Below are 18187 nucleotides of genomic sequence, written 5' to 3' on the forward strand. Positions count from 1 at the left end.
TCCAGGTAGATTGGCAGATGAGATCAATCAGACTGAAGAGGAATCAACGAAGGTGACAATTAGTGAATTGATAGCAAAGCAACACTCACTAGATGACGAGTTACAGGAAAAGGTTTCGGTATTGGAGGCGAAGCTACAGACTAAGCCTCAGGACAGACGTGTTGAAATTAAAACTGTATGTGAACAGAGGCTGAAAAAGCCGCCAGATAAACCGGATTTAGGATCAAAGCCGGATGGTTTTTTCTGGAATGACCTGGATATAGACGAGGATTTATTGTGGGAAAATAAAGAAACAGTCGAGGACAAGTGTAGACTGATAGTAGTGTCTGTTAATATGCACGACCTACAACCAAACGTGTTGATTGACACCGGTGCAGAACTGAGTGCTGTATCTGGGAAAATATTTGAGTTACTGAAAGACAGACCCGGCATCGTAGTTATGCCAGTAACAGGAGTGAAAATTATCGGTGCTACTGGGAAAGCCAGTAAACCGGTCACAAAACAGATTTTTGTCAACTTCGAGATATGTGGGGCACGATTTGAACAAGAGTTTGTCGTCGTGCCAGACTTAACTACGGAAGTAATTATCGGGTTAGATTGGCTATTAAAGTACCGTGCAGTGATTAATTGCGAAAGCAAAACTTTGACATGTACGTCACAAGATAAAACAATAGTAGTTAGTTTTGACGAGGCAGGAGACGGTGTACATAGGCAATACCAGCCTATACACATTGTTAACTGGCCGGATGACATTGACGTAGGAATGAGTTTGAACTGCCGTAACGTGAGGAATTTCGGCATTGAAAAAAGTGTAGAAAGTGAATTGGAAGAGATAATCAAATTCCCTCCACGGATTGACATTAGTATTGGTGTGAAAAAAGATCGTTTGCGAGAAGTAATGAAGCTAAAAGTCGATGCTGGCATACGTCGTCATGACGCTAAAGCGCGTTTTGCTAAGTTTGCAATCGGAGACTTAGTACTTGTAAAAGCTCATGAGAAATCGAGCGAGATAGACCATGAAATCTCTAAATTTAAGTTTGTTTATAATGGACCATATAAATTCATTGGTATACCTCACACAAATGCTCATTGCTTAGAGTATCCAAGCTCTGGAAAACTATTAGGTATACGGAACATTGTAGACTTGAAATTGTACCAACCTAGGATCGATTAATACCACACAATGGGTAATTTGTACAGTATGTAAAATAGAGTGTCAGATTTAACGATTTGCTAGATTGCCATGCTTTTGACTGACCAAGGTCATTAAAGAAGTTGTAATTAATAAGTAATTAATTTTGATTAATCAATTTCATTTTAATCAATTTAATCATGATCTAATCAACTGAAAAATCCAAGCTGCTAGTTTAAGTTTTCAGCTGAGTCACAGTAGATTAAGGAATGTAAATATGATTTTGTAAATAGCTGTAAGATTTCATAAATATGTGATTTACTAGTCATTGCCGATGTACTTAGACGCTGTTTTAAGTTTCAGGCAGGTACATGCGTGTGATGATGGACAGTGTTGAGTTATCCACTGTGACAGTGTTTATGGACTCCTTGAGATTCCGAAAGAATTCAGTGAAACGGACGTTCTGGAAACGCCGTTACAAGGGCGAGTGAGATCAAGCGTGCCGCACAGGCGGGCGCAACAATACTGGCAAGGCGGAGCCGCTGTCGGCTCTTGTGCCGCTGTTGGCTCTTGTGCCGCTGTCGGCATTCTTTGTACTTGCGAGTACGGAAGGTGGAGTTGTTTTTTTTCCCGGACAGCTGATGTGAAAGAATTCTGCTGTTAATATTTATGTTTTTGTCGATCTGCTGTACATTATTTTCTTGTTTAGCGTTAAATAGATTCTCGTGACGAGAATATTAATTATGAAAAGGTTATACAAAATGTGTAGTCTATTTAATTATTTATTTTGATCTACCTGTTTTTATGACCATGCACTCTAATTAATTTTGCAAATAGTATTCCATTTCTTATAGTGTTACGAATTTTAATGATTCTGGAATAGCTAAACCATTTTCTACGTTTTCTATAAATTTTGATATGTTGTCAACCTGTTTTATTTTGTGCAAGATGACAGAGTGGAATAAGATTAGGAGTGTCTCCACTCAATTATTATTGTCTAAAAATTGGTTTATGGTTAATTAGACGAATGCTAAATTTTTTTGATGTTTTGAGCATATGCATTTCCGCTGTTTCTTTTTTGGGACATTTTCTGAGTCTGTTTACGTTACACGAACATCCTCAGACAATGTGGGGCACGTGTAACGCCGGAAATGCATATCCTCCTATTTCCATCTATTGTACTATAATTTGTTTTCCTTATTTTTGTTACCTGAATATATGACATTTCTGTGTCTTTATATAATGTTATTGTTTTACTATTTGTATATATATATTTATGCATTTATGTCGATGTATAATTGGTTTGTTTCGTAAATATTATTTGTATTTTTACGCTGGGTCTTGCCTAGGGAAAACTGCTATCGAACGATTACATCGATAGGTCGTGTGAAGAATCAAAGTGTGTAGGATCTTTGGGAGTGTTAACTCTGCCGCGTGGAGCGCGGGCAGAGAGGAGAGTCTGGCTGGAGTAGCGAGTGGAGCAGGTGCGTGGTGTGAAGCTCCCGCGAGTTGCCGCGCTTTCGGGGTTTGGCAGCATGTAATTGCGCTCGACTTGCGATGATAGTTTCTGACATGGTGTCGCGGACGGGAAGCATTAGCTGGCGCACATCAAGACCCCGTTTCGCCTGGTGACCATGTCGAGAAGAAGGCGCGCCAACATCCAGCTTCTGCAACAGCGACGGCCGACAATGAGTGACTGTCGCCACATCCTCGATCGACGGCTTCAAACCTTCAATCAACCAACAAGGAAGACTGGAAGCACGTAAAGTTTTAGAACTGTATGGCAGACCTCAGATTTTCAAACTTTTAAAATTGTTGCATCACAAAATTACAGCTACTTAGCATGAACCTTTGTTGCTCATTGTCCCAATTGCATTACCAAGCAGGGTCCCTTCCTTTTCCAAAATGAACCCGAGTGTCGTTGAAATTCAAACGCCAGCATAATTCCATTTCACTGCTTTAATTTCAAAGTTCAGTTAAAGTATTCATAGCTGGCTACAATACTTAGATTACACAAGCACAAATTAAGAGTGCGAGTTTTGTTACCGTATTTTAGCTTACCTGTGACTGCAGCTCAGCTTGGTACGTACTAAATTTTACTATTGTTAATTGTTCAGAATCATTTAATTCAAGTTCAAAGTTAAATCTATTATTTCTAAATTGCGTAGATTCAAGTAGCTTTTGAAATGATTGTTGAGGTAGTCCAAGACTAACCGTATTTTACTGAATTTCGATGTGCTTCAGAAAGAAAGCTCACTATTAATTTCAGTCACTAAATTAACTTTCGATTTTCCGGTTTTATTAATTCTTTTGCTAGTTTAAGTCAGAGTGTAGCGAAATTTATTACTTCTGGCAAACTTTCAGTTTTCACACTACACGTGTCAACCTTCGGTTGCCACGCTTCTAGTGCTAATTATATGTGTAATAACCTTTCTTTTTCAGTTACTATAGTAATTGTCCTTAGGACTGGCGACCGTAATTTCCCCCAAATCTCAAATATCTAATTACCGCTAGTTAATTGTTAACGTAACGGCCGCACATTTACTTTCTTTATTAACTTTACTCCTATTTCAAAATTAATTTCCACCAGTTTCATTTGCATTTTTCCTTTCATTTAGATGTAACCCTTTACACGCGGTTTAATTTTCCACTATCATTAAGGTCGATAAGTGAGGGGGAGGTTACAAAATGACCAAAATGAATTGCAAAATGATTTAGATAAGATATTTGTGTGATGCAAAAGTGACAATTGACCCTGACTAAAGAAAAGTGTGAAGTTATTCACATGAGTACTAAAAGATATCCGCTAAATTTCGATTCCGCGATAAGTCACTCAAATCTGAACGCTGTAAATTCAACTAACACTTGGGGATGACAATTACATAGAACCTAAATTGGACCGATCACGTAGATAATTTTGTGGATAGAGCAAACCAAAGACTGCGATTCATTGACAGAACACTTAGAAAGTGGAACAGATGTACTAAAGAGAATGCTTACACTACACTTATCCACCCTATTCTGGTGTATTGCTGTGCGGTGTGAGATCCGTATCAGGTGGGACTGACGGATGACATCGAAAAGGTAAAAAGAAGGACAGCTCGTTTTGTATTATTGCAGACATGATACGTGAATTGGAGTGACAATCATTAAAGCAAAGGTGTTTTTTTATTGCGGCGGGATCTTCTCATGAAATTTCAATCACCATCTTTCTCCTCCGATTGCGAAACCATTCTGTTGGCACCCACCTACTTAGAGAGAAATGAACATCAAGATAAAATAAGAGAAATCAGGGTTCGCACAGAAAAATTTATTTGCTCGTTTTTCCTGCGCGCCGTTCGAGAGTGGAGCGGTAGCTTGAAGGTGGTTCATTCAACCCTCTGCGGGGCAGTTAATTGTGAATAACAGAGTAAACACGTATATGTGGATATAGATGAAAGATAAGGATGGAAAGGGGAAGTTTACATTGGAAATAATGTAATTTGACAGTATCTCCAAACATCCTTCAAATACTACACTTTGATGGAGTCATGGAGGAGAGGGCATGGGGTATAAAGTACAGCTGGTTTGTTTCCATGATATTCGGTTTCGAATTGTGTGCTATGACTGTCTGTAGATCGGGAGGGGAAAGTGTGTGAGTGTTTTTAATTTCCCACTGGCAGAATTGCTCTGATGGGTTGGTAAGAAGAGGGGGAGGGGGTATAAACTACATAATTGGTGTGACTGGCTGAATATAAGGAGGGAGGAGAAGTTTTAATTTTTCATTTTTGAACCCTCTTCGGTTTTTCATTTGCTCTTTCATTTTTAATACTGCACCATGACTGGCTGGAGATAAGGAGGGAAATGAAATGGGAAATGGTTTCCCACAGACAAAGGTGATGACGTCACTGTTAAGGATGATGACATCATTAGGTCAAAGACATCAGTGCACCATAGTCGCCAATGTAAACAAAGGGTCCATGGTCGCCATACACAAACCACCTTTCGCTGAACATAATGGTGAACTTGTAAGTAACATTTAGTAAGCATTTATTGTTTCCCACTTATGTTACAGATAACATGTTACAAACTATGCCATTAAGTACTAAAAGCTACACTACTCATACTATATAAGTAGTAACATTGTTACTGAAAATCCCGGAATGTACAAATACTTGACCGATTGATTTCAGATTTTTACATGATACTCTAACAAACGTTCATATTTTCTTAATATATATATATATATATATATATATATATATATATATATATATATATATATATATATATATATATATATATGGTTTGTAAATACGTATATACTATACAAAGGGACAAAGTTATTATTAAAAATCTTGAAACATACTTGATCAATTTACTTCAAATTTTTAAATGATACTCTTACAAACATTTGGACAGGCATGCACTATATATTCGTATGTGGTATACAAATGTATGTATAATAATTCAGAAAGAGGAAATACTGTCAGCAAAAATTTCGAAAAGTCCTCGACTAATACACTTGAAAATTTTACACCATATTGTAATAAACATTTGCAGTGGCATAGGCTAAATATCTTTAGTATATGTTATGTATAAATATGCATAATATATAATATGGAAAATTTGCTGGCAAAAATCTCGAAATTCTTTTGACCGATTTTTATATGATACTCTGTAAATGTTTTAAATTTTGCAGTTGAACTTAATGCAAAAATTTAAGTCTCACTAGTAGATATCACTTTCCCCAATGAAAATCGTGTTCAACATTCTCAGGTTTAGGACCGTAGTTAAACATTAATATTTTATTAAAAAGTATGTTGTGAGCAAAAGTGAACAAGAATTAACGAGATTTGCATTTTTAAAATATTGTTTTGGCGTGGGCATGAAGTAACCTCTCCCTCTTTTCCCTTTTGCAGAAAATGTTACTGAAAATGTGTTTGATATTTTCATGTTCATCACGCTACTAATACATCAGTACCTCTTTAAAATGTCCTTAGTACAAGTCAGCAAGAATTAGCGAATTTAGTTTTATTTCAAGTTTTTTCGCTATAGTGGGTGAAAACGCATAAAGAACCTTCCCACTCCTTTGTGATGCATGTTATGAAAAATACGTTGATATTCCTAGGGTTAAAACATCATACAAATTGTTTCTCATATACATATATATATATATAAAAAGGGACAAAGTTATTAGCAAAAATCTCGAAACGTACTTTATCAATTTACTTCAATATATACTGTTTTGGTTTCTTCCTCTCATTGAGTTTTAACAACAAGAAAGTTGAATTTATGGATTACCGACTTACTATTAGAACAGCACTATATCTAAGTGATCCGAAACTTTGTAATTCTACCCGCTTACAGATCAAAACTGCGCTAAATTCTGTCTCTGTAGCTATTATTTTCACAGATCCAGCAGCAGGAGAGGTCTGTCGTACTACATACATCAATGATCCTAACAGATCTAACTAATTCGTTTAAGAGACTTCAGTTCGCAATAAACATTTCGTTGGCTTTAAACAATAAACAAGGATCTAGGTCAGCGAAAGGGGGCAAGATGCAGTGGATAGAGATGGACGAGGAATGGACATTGGTAAGGGTAAGGGTAAGGAGGAGATGGACAGACAGATAAGGGAGGAAGACATGGAAAGAGATAGGAGGAGAAGGAGATGGACATAGGGAGGGGCGAGAAGTCGATGGATTGAGAGATGGAGGAGGAGGGAGAGATAAAGAAAGAGCGGGGAGGGGACGAGCTGGACAAAAAGAGGGGGGAGAAGGAGATCAGGACGTGTATCCAATTCCCATACACATTTAGCTGTTGCGAAGCTTTCCTGGGTTCGCTTGAACTATATAAAGACAAATATAAAAGAATAGATAGTAAAGGAGATAGGAATGAAGGTAAAGTTCCGCGTACTGGCTCCAGACCGATCAATCGGACCCGACCGTTTGCTGTGTCATCCTGTGCTAAATGAATTGTTGGATGTGGTATGGAAGGGCACAGTCGCTGTCGGGTTTCTAACCAATCGATTAGTCCTTCAATTGGCATCACGAGGCTGAGTGCAACGCATACTAGTCCTCTGACCAAAGAAAAATCCCTGGCAGTATCGGGAATCGAACGCGGGTCCCCCTCATGGCAATCAGCCATGCTCACGTCATCTACAATGCAGCTGATACAGTATATGTATTGCAAATACAAAACAGTAACAGGTCACTAACAGATAACGTTCCTCGCAACATGAATCACTAAATCTGTTTGTGTGACACTGTAGCGTTCATAGAGCTTCTACAATTCACGCGATGGAAAAGTGACTATGGCAGAGTGGTAAAACTCTCCGGCACTCTCACTCGTGCAGTGATAAAATGTAGAGTCCACAAGATTGTGATGAGTGTGAACTCTGCGTCTGAAGAGAGGACGAGCTCAAAAAACCAGATTCCCCATAAATATTCGACAGGAAAAGGAAATAATTCAAATAACGAAAGGACTCTTTGACAGCTATAACGAAAATAATACAACGAATATTGTCAGCACCCATAAAGAATACTGAAAGTAATTATTTGATACTGACACCACTATGGCATGTCCTGCGGTTGCGACTAGCGTCTTCTGTGGCGATGGATTCGCTATAAAAGTCGTCAACAATTTTTAAAAATATATTGAAAAGGAAATAAGAAATCTAGAAACTTTGTCGACCAGAAAGCTTGTGGTTTTTAGTTTTTTGTTTCACTAAAAGAATTTTCTTTCTGTATTTTATAGAACGTAGATGGAGAATTCTGAACCCTACTATGAGGCAATAAGAAAACTAAAAAAACATACCGAAAGCAAGTTACGCGGTCTCTTGGCTACCCTTGTCTTCTTGCACAGTGCTTGGCTACATTCTCGTCGACAAATGAATCACAGGGATTGTTGAATAGGGTTCTAATTAGATGCTTCCTAATAGCCGTTCTGTAGCCCAGATTTTGTATCAATTGATTTTCACTTCTCCCTGCACATGGAGAAGTGGCTCGGTCGAACGAATAACTTGTAAACCATTTTTCCGTAAATGAATGCACTTCCTTAAGATTCTCCCAATGAACCTCAGCCTGATATCCACTTCTCCCACAGCTAATTTTATTTAGTAATTTAAGTTTAGGGCGCTCGGGAATACTCTTACATATTTTTCGGTACTTACTGTTTCTTGTAATTTGTCGCCCAGAGTGCAATCAAAGTGTTGATCTATTCGCCTACTGTCGATCATCTACAGGTCTTCTTGCGTTTTGCTACTATCTTCTGGCGCTCCAACCCTCCTAAGGACGTAAGCATCGTCCACGAATAGCGTCACAGCGACTACAGTGAAGAGCCAAAGCCTCTGGTACACCTGCCCAATTTCATTTAGGGTCCCCGTGAACACGCAGAAGTGCCGCAACACGACGTGGCAAGTACTCGACTAATGTCTGAAGTAGTGATGGACGGAACTGACACCATGAATCCCGTAGGGCTGTCCATACATCGGTAACAGTACGAGGGGCTGGAGATCTCTTCTGAACAGCACGTTGCAGGGCAACCGAGGCGTGCTCAATAATTTTCGTGTTTTGGGAGTTGGGTGGCCAGCGGAAGTGTTTCAACTCAGAAGAGTGTTCCTGGAGCCCGTCTGTAGAAATTCTGGACGTGTGGGGTGTCTCACTGTCCTGCTGGAATTGCCCAAGTCCATCGGAATGTACAATGTACCGGGTGATCAAAAAGTCAGTATAAATTTGAAAACTTAATAAACCACGGAATAATGTAGATAGAGAGGTAAAAATTGACACACATGCTTGGAATGACATGGGGTTTTATTAGAACCAAAAAAAAAAAAACAAAGTTCACAAAATGTCCGACAGATGGCGCTGGATAGCAAAACGTCAGTGACTGCGCATGACAATCGTGTATAAAAGGACCTGTAATGAGAGAGAGAATCAGATGCGCCAGCAGTCGCAGCATGTTGATATTATCTGAAAAGGCGCTTTTAGTGAAGCTGTATTATCAGAATGGGGAATGTGCTAGTTCAGCGTTACGATCCTATCGCCATAGGAAGGGGATTCGAACGGGTAAAGGTCCGTTGACACATGCAGCTGTGGCGAGAATGATTTCGAAGTTCCAAGCTACGGGTTGTTTAGACGATAGACCACGTAGTGGCCGACCGAGCACAAGGCGTAATGCTGCTGAGACAGTTCAGGAAGAAATGGAGACTGTAGCGGGTTCGTCTGTGGACGGCGAAGTCAGCGCTCGTGCAGTCGCACGTCGCACCGGCATTCCATACACTACTGTTTGGTTGGCACTTAGGCGTACCCTCCGATGCTATCCGTACAAAATCCATCGGCATCATGAGCTGTTACCTAGCGATTTAGTGAAGCGGAGGGCATTTGCGGTGTGGGCGTTTCAAAATATGGCGACTGGTTGAGTAACATGTTGTGGACCGACGAAGCTCATTTCACGCTCTGAGGGTCTGTCAACGCCCACAACTCCAGAATTTGGGCTACCAAAAATCCTAGAACTGTCGTGGAAACAAACTCCATTTCACGACGAGAAAGTCACGGTATGGGTTGGATTTACCACATCTACCGTTATCGGGCCTTTTTTCTTCGAGGAAACCCGTGATTCTGGTTTTGTAACTGGTACCGTGACGGGTGAGAGGTACACCAATATGTTACAGAATCGCATCATCCCCAGCCTGGCTGATAAACACCTGGTGGTACGTACGATGTTTATGCAGGATGGTGTTCCACCCCATATTGCTAGACGCGTGAAAGATCTCTTGCGCGCTTCGTTTGGTGATGATCGTGTGCTCAGCCGCCACTTTCGTCATGGTTGGCCTCCCAGGTCCCCAGACCTCAGTCCGTGCGATTATTGGCTTTGGGGTTACATGAAGTCGCAAGTGTATCGTGATCGACCGACATCTCTAGGGATGCTGAAAGACAACATCCGACGCCAATGCCTCATCATAACTCAGGACATGCTTTACAGTGCTGTTCACAACATTATTCCTCGACTACAGCTATTGTTGAGGAATGATGGTGGACATATTGAGCATTTCCTCTAAAGAACATCATCTTTGCTTTGTCTTACTTTGTTATGCTAATTATTGCTATTCTGATGAGATGAAGCACCATCTGTCGGACGTTTTTTGAACTTTGTATTTTTTTTTTGGTTCTAATAAAACCCTATGTCATTCCAAGCATGTGTGTCAATTTGTACCTCTCTATTTACATTATTCCGTGATTTATTCAGTTTTCAAATTTATGCTGTCATTTTGATCATCCGGTACATTAATGGATGCAGGTGATCAGAGAAGATGCTTATGTATGTGTCACCTGTCAGAATCTTATCTAGACGTATCAGGGGCCCCATATCACTCCAGCTGCACACTCCCACACCATTGCACAACCTCCAACTGCTTGAACAGTCCCCTGCAGACATACAGGGTCCATGGAGTCATGAGGTTGTCTCCATACCCGAACGCGTCCATCCGGTCGATACAATTTGAAACGAGACTCGTCAAACCAGGCAACATGTTTTCAGTCATCAACAGTTCGATCTCGGTGTTGATGGGTCCAGGCGAGGCGTAAAGCTTTGCGTCGTGCAGTCATCAAGAGTACACGAGTGGGCCTTCAGCTCCGAAATCCCGTATCAGTGACGTTTCGTTGAACGGTTCTCACGCTGACACTTGTTGATGGCCCAGCATTGAAATCTGCAGCAATTTGCGGAGGGATTCACTTCTGTCACGTTGAACGATTCTCTTCAGTCGTCGTTGGTCCCGTACTGGCAAGATCTTTTTTCGGCCGCAGAGATGTCGGAGATTTGATGTTTTACCGGATTCCTGACATTCGCAGTACAGTCGAGAAGTGGTCTTACGGGAAAACCATCACTTCATCGCTACCTCGAAGATACTGTGTCCCATCGCTCGTGCGCCGATTGTAACACCGCGTTCAAACTCAATTAAATCTTGATAACCTACCATTGTAGCAGCAGTAACCGATCTAATAACTGCGCGAGATGCTTGTTGTCTCATATAGGCGTTGCCGACCGCAGCGCCGTATTCTGCCTGGTAACATGACTCTGTATTTGAATACGCATGCCTGTACCACTTTCTCCGGCACTTCAGTGTACAAAGTCCGTGTAAAAATCAGCAATAAATATGGTAATATAATTAACATTGTTCAAAACCACTAAGTCAAATGGATTCAATAGCTCTCAAGTCCTCACCTGACTGTTTCCGTCCTAAAGTGTGAGGTTGCTGTAGCTCAGGTCACAATACAACTACCGTCTTCATCTTGTGGACCCAAGGAGCTACAATGGACGGCGGTTACTGAATGGCATTTTCATCAAATAACTTCCACAGCTCACATGGCGAAGCGTCCTTATTCCTACTTCACTGTGTCGCTAATTGTGTTCGTCGACGCTTTTCTTCTACTGGACGTATTGACCTGGAAATAAAGACGACTAATTAAAGACATTGTGATCAAAGATCTTAGGCAGCTGATAGGTGAGACCAGAGAGTGCTTACCTCGCTGCTGGATGGTCCAGTACCAAAGGCACTACTGCCTGACGTTGTCGGCTCCAGTACCTCGTCAATTGGGGACAGCGTCGGAACTCTAAGCGTGGTTGTGCCGTCCCGTTTCGGATCACGTTCATTCACTTCGGACGCCTTTGATCCTCTTTTCCTAGGCGAAATTGTAGCACTAGACGATGGCACAGTTCTCTCATTACTCACCTGTTGTCCTGAACCTTGTGTGGGTTCCACTTTTCTCTGGAAAAACCTCACAACACTTCGCCACGCTCTTACAAATATTCCTTCATCAGTTTCTTTTGCCCTTAACTGGGTGGTTCTTCTACCAGTATTCTTGGGCGTGCTTGGGGAATGTGCAGATCTTCTACTTGAAACCCTTGGTGTCGACGTTGTAGACGACACCTCTTGTGCAGGGACATTTCTATCGTAGTCTTTCAGCAGCTGTGGATTCATGTCGAACATTTTAATTACAGCATTTTTCAAAAACTCTATCTCAAATCTTTCCCCTGAGGTGTCATGAATTTCACAATAATTAGCAACCGTAGGAGTAGTTGTCGTCTTAACCCCACTAACACTCGTTTGTTGTTCATTGTTCAAAGGGAGGGGCTGAACAGGGTCGTTAGGGCTTCCAGTTCCCGACACAGGGACATGCGCGCTCTCTTCCCTTGGCGCATCTTCTTTCTTATCGGTGTGCTCGTCTTCTGATGCCGACGTCAACGCATGTCTGAGATCTATACACTCCTCCTCGTCTTTGGTTCTTCGTGGGGAGTAGGTCGAACTCGCACTTCCTGACGAACTCTCAGCGTCTGAGAACGCGCTACCAAAGTTCATTGTCGTGAAGAACAAATTAATATCCGACGACGTGCTGTCGCTGTCATAAAAATGCTCATCCACGAGGCTCGTAAAGCTAGGTGCTTTGTTAAAGTAAAGGCATCGCAGTTCGTCCCCGAATTTCGATGCCCTGTGCGATCTTCGATAGGCATACTCTCTGCGCCCGGTGTGCCTCGTTCTCCTGTCGAAGTCTGGGACAAAAGTCCATTTGTCTGTATCCTTAAAATTATATATCATAAGATCTTTATCTACTTTTAAGAAATTCTTTTCGCAGGCGTTCTCTATCGGTACCTTACACAGAGGGTCTCCTAATGTTAAATCTTTCTTCGCAGTGTCTTTCCCGTCACATGGTAGACCACATTTGACAGAGGTACTGCTATTTACTGTGGATTTACTCTGAAAACGGAACAGCTTATTAAAGATACTGTGCTGTTTCGTTTTCTGAGCTGTAGTTATAAGCATCCGATCGCTGTTAGGATCAGTCAAAGGGTAATTCCTGTTATCGTCTGTGTCTTGGTTCACTTCAGGCGGGGGCGATTCATCCTCCACGACCCACTCGCCACCTCTCATGGAGAACGTTCTCTTACCGGAGAAGTGGGACCTGGGAGTACCAGGTGTCGACACACTCTGGGATTGTGCTACTTCCATTCTGGTTGCGACAAACGGTGCTCTTTCAGTTTCTTGCCGATGGCTCTCAGTAGTGGCACTTGTTCCAGATTTTTGTGCCAGATCTCGCTGGTCTGGAGTGGAATGAGTATTATGAGAACTATGTGAGCATGTTGCCGTCCTCCAGTTCGAGACGGTATTTTCGTCTTCCCGCGAGTATGATTGCATGTGCGGAGCATTACGCGACTTGTCCGGCGCAGTTGTTGTATCGCAACCGTGGCGTCGGTCCTCAGCGCTCGACTGGGGGGTCTCACAGGCTGGGGGTCTCTGGGTTTCCAGAGGCCTGGAGCTCTGAGCGTCGGCCGGTACCCGCGCCACATCATCGGTCTGCGTCCCGCTGCTGATTAGACACCGCTGAGGTCGGAGGTCCTGGAGGTAGTTGCGTCGCAGCCGCGTTTGGAGGAAGGTGAGGAGCGCTTCTGGGTAGGAGGGGTCCATGTGTGCCCACCACGGCCAGGGCCCCCTGGGCGGCAGCGGAAGCCCTGGGAACCGCGGCAGTGGCCCGGCGGTGTCGGTGGGCGACGCAGGGGCGGCGCCGCCCCGTCCAGCGGCTTGTCCCCTCGTCCACCGCGGTCGATCTGTGAGGGCAGGAGACATGAGGTGCTTCACCGGAGCGTAGCTGTCAAGAAGTGCCATGAACAGGCGAGTACCGCGTGCTTAGATAGGTTCTGTCGAGTCGCAACACGTATCTGACTAAATAATCACCATAGGCTACCCTCGGGCATATATTCTGGTACACTAATGTCGTACCCTTTTCAGCAACAGAACTCCATGCTGATGATATCCTGATGCTGATGATATGCTACACTACTGGCCATTAAAATTGCTACACCAAGAAAAAATGCATGTGATAAACGGGTATTCATTGGACAAATATATTCTACTAGAACTGACATGTGATTACATTTTCACGCAGTTTGGGTGCATACATTCTGAGAAATCAGTACCCAGAACTACCACCTCTGGCCGTAATAACGGCCTTGATACGCCTGGGCATTGAGTCAAACAGAGCTTAGATGACGTGTACAGGTACAGCTGCCCATGCAGCTTCAACACGATACCACAGTTCACCAAGAGTAGTGACTGGCGTATTGTGACGAGCCAGTCGCTCGGCCACCATTGACCAGACGTTTTCAATTGGTGAGAGATCTGGAGAATGTGCTGGTCGGGGCAGCAGTCCAACATTTTCTGTATCCAGAAAGGCCCGTACGGGACCTGCAACATGCGGTCGTGCATTGTCCTGCTGAAATGTAGGGTTCCGCAGGGATCGAATGAAGGGTAGAGCCACGGGTCATAATATATCTGATATGTAACGTCCACTGTTCAAAGTGCCGTCAATGCGAACAAGAGATGACTGAGATGTGTAACCAATGGCACACCACACCATCACGCCGGGTGATACTCCAGTATGGCGATGACGAATGCACACTTCCAATGTGCGTTCACCGCGATGTCGCCAAACACGGGTGCGACCATCACGATGCTGTAAACAGAACCTGGATTCATCCGAAAAAATGACGTTTTGCCATTCGTGCACCCAGGTTCGTCATTGAGTACATCATCGAAGGCGCTGCTGTCTGTGATGCAGCGTCGAGGGTAACCGCAGCAGTGGTCTCCCGAGCTGATAGTCCATGCTGCTGCAAACGTCGTCGAATTGTTCGTGCAGATGGTTGTTGTCTTGCAAACGTCCCCATCTGTTGACTCGGCGATCGAGACGTGGCTGCACGATCCGTTACAGCCATGTAGATAAGATGCCTGTCATCTCGACTGCTAGTGATACGAGGCCGTTGGGATCCAGCACGGCGTTCCGTATTACCCTACTGAACCCACCGATTCCATATTCTGCTAACAGTCACTGGATCTGGACCAACGCGAGCAGCAATGTCGCGATACGATAAATTGCAATCGCGATAGGCTACTATCTGACCCTTATCAAAGTCGAAAACGTGACGGTACGCATTTCTCCTCCTTACACGAGGCATCACAACAACCTTTCACCAGGCAACGCCGGTCAATTGCTGCTTGTGTATGAGAAATCGGTTGGAAACTTTCCTCATGTCAGCACGTTGTAGGTGTCGCCACCGGCGCCAACCTTGTGTGAATGCTCTGAAAAGCTAATCCTTTGCATATCACAGTATCTTCTTCCTGTCGGTTAAATTTTGCGTCTGTAGCACGTCATCTTCGTGGTGTAGCAATTGTAATGGCCAGTAGTGTATTAGCCAACAGCACACAGTAGGCTACAAGCAGAAACAAACGTGGAAGCTCTGCTGCATGCGATTCAGGAATGGTGCAGAGGAAATAAACTTTCCATTGCACCTCATAAGTCAAGATAAACAGGGTAGCATAAAAAAAGCATACCTTAAGAGCTGAGAGCACTTCTTCATGTTCGATGCTATACAATACAATACATGTCTTTAAATCTATGTTGAAAGCAAAAGTCAGCAAAAATGAAGGAAATTTGTTTTTTTAATTTTTTGTGGTGGTCATAAAGTCAGTAGTACACGTTATTGAATGTGAGTTGATATTGCTAAGAGTAAGCTAAAACGTTTTTCTAGGTTCTCGACCCTACTTACTCATTAGGGCCACCTTAGAAAGTACGTTGCGAATTTAACAACGACAAACGAACACTGTATTCTCATAATTTTTTTGAGAACATGATGTATCCAATATGCTAATGGGCATTATGGAAAATGCCTTGGTATTACTAGGGATAAGAGCTATGATCTCTTGTTCAGTAGAAGAGATGTGTTTCAGACTAGCGATGATGTGCAAGTGCTCATAGCTCCTAAAATGTGCGCTTCATAAGTCATATTTAATAGGCATTGTTTCTTTGTCTGGTACATACAGTAGTACCTCCTCGCTAAATATGGAAAGAAAAGAGCCTGAAGTAGAAGAAATGTATTTCACAGTATCAAAGAAGAAGAACCGTTTATAGCTCTTAAGGTATGCATTTTAGAACCAATGTTTACGAGTTTTTTTTCTTGTTTTGGTGTAAGTAAGCTGACCCTAAGGCTTAACTGTGGTTTTCGATTAGGTACTCTGTATAATGCTAAAAGGCAGGCTAATCTACAGCCAAAATCTTGAAATCAGAATTAATGATGTGCCAAAATGCAGAGGTCCCCATTGTACCTCAGGGCGTCACTGAAAGAGAAGCTAAATTTTCATACCCAACTAAATGCAGAATGATTGAAAAGTTCAACTATTATGAACAAAATTCTTGACGTTGGGAAATGGAGATTCTGTTTATCGCACAAAAAAATTCAGTCTATCAGGAGGCGATACAAGTGGCCACAATGTGTTACGGTTCTAGCGCATGGGTTCAGCTTCGGATCCGAAGTCGAGTTTGAAGGCAGTGCTAGATCTACAGTACGTAACCTATCTCTCAAGCTGAGATCCGGGAAATAGTCGAGTACACTGTCTCCTTGTTTCCGGCTCCTCGAGGTTCCTGAAGCTAGCAATGAAACTGGCCGTAGAGTGTCCTAGCCACAGCGATTACATTAGATCACAAAAAGGATTGTAGTAATTGTCACTTCCTGTACATATTATTAGCAATAATGCATTTTTTTCTTAGTTTCATTTTCCCTTTCTAGTCTTCTTTCTGTTTAGTTTCTTCTAGCATTAGCTCTACTTGATAATATTACTTGAAAGGTACTCTGAATGAATGGTTTTCATGGATGCTTTGGTAATAGACAACTTATTACTAGTGCTTAGAAGTTAAAAGTTCGGAGCAATGCGTACTGCTGAAACGGACGTTCGCCAGCAGAGAAAAAAGTCACTACGTAGTTAAAAACAAGGAAAGTATCTTGTTTTTGTATGATTTGTGTAATAAATGTAGTGTAAAAACAATGTTTGGTTAGACAGGTGATGAGCCATCAATGGTTATAAATAAAGGGAAAAAATATATATAAAACCAGTGTGTCGCTGTTATGTTAAATCGTGTGTTATGTTTCATGATAAGGAAATTTTTTAGATTTTTAAGGAAATAACTCGTCCGCAGCTACGCTTCATTTCTCAATTTATTTAGTCACATCTAGCTTCAAGGCTAAAACCTCGTTATAAAGCGCTACTGTGTAAAAAGTTGTAGCCTTAACAAATGCGAAGAGGCCGTGGAAATTTATTGTTGATGTTCTAGTATGCCTTACATGCATTCTAATCTGGCTGTGCATGCTTATGCCTGCACTTGAAGATAGCTCCATGCTGCCTCATTACAATGCAGTGTCGAGTGTCTGTTGACTGGTATGCACTGTTTCGGGCGAAGCAATGTTGACTTACGTCTCTCTCCAGTGTGGTACAAAATGTGTTTAAATAAAGACACTATTGTTACAACAGGATAGGATTATCTTACTGTACATGGCAGTGGAAGATACTAAGAATCATACAGGTTGCATTAGTTTAAAGTTGGTACAATTCTCCAGTAATGACAGAGGGTTTCCTATCATTTTAAATTTAGGGTTCATGGACTTTTGAAGTTCTCAAGGTTTCAAACTTAGGACGAATGATTCTTTTTTAAATTTACAACAATTTTAACCTTGAGGTAATTGGGATGGAGTAATTCAATTACATTGTGATGTCAGAAGATTCATGGGGTACTATTTAAACTTTGGACAGAAGGGCTAGCAATATTTAAACTTGGGACAAGTGACCTGGAAAGGGAAAACAAATGATTTTAAAAAAAAATTTACTTGAATTTTAAAACTAACACAAGTGACACGGAAACCAAGTATACTGCACCAGTATCCCCAGGTCTCCCGCGTTGGAGTCTAAATTTACACAAGACATCTGGCAATGAAGTATATTGCGCTAGAATCCCATCACCCATCTCTTGGAATTCTGACATCACAGGAACGGTGGAAAAAGCAGTGGTTCTCCTGAATCACTGTCTCGTATTTGCAATCATGTGCACTGGACCAGTAACCATCTTGAATTCTATAATTAGAATATGTGACCTACTTGGATTTTCAACCAAGACAGGATAAGTGCCCATTCTGAATTTTTGAATTTATCGCCAGTTTACACATAGGAAAAGCACCCAACTTCCTTAGTAACTTCT

The sequence above is a fragment of the Schistocerca nitens genome, chromosome 2 (assembly GCF_023898315.1).
Source record: "Schistocerca nitens isolate TAMUIC-IGC-003100 chromosome 2, iqSchNite1.1, whole genome shotgun sequence".
Lineage (NCBI taxonomy): Eukaryota > Metazoa > Arthropoda > Insecta > Orthoptera > Acrididae > Schistocerca > Schistocerca nitens.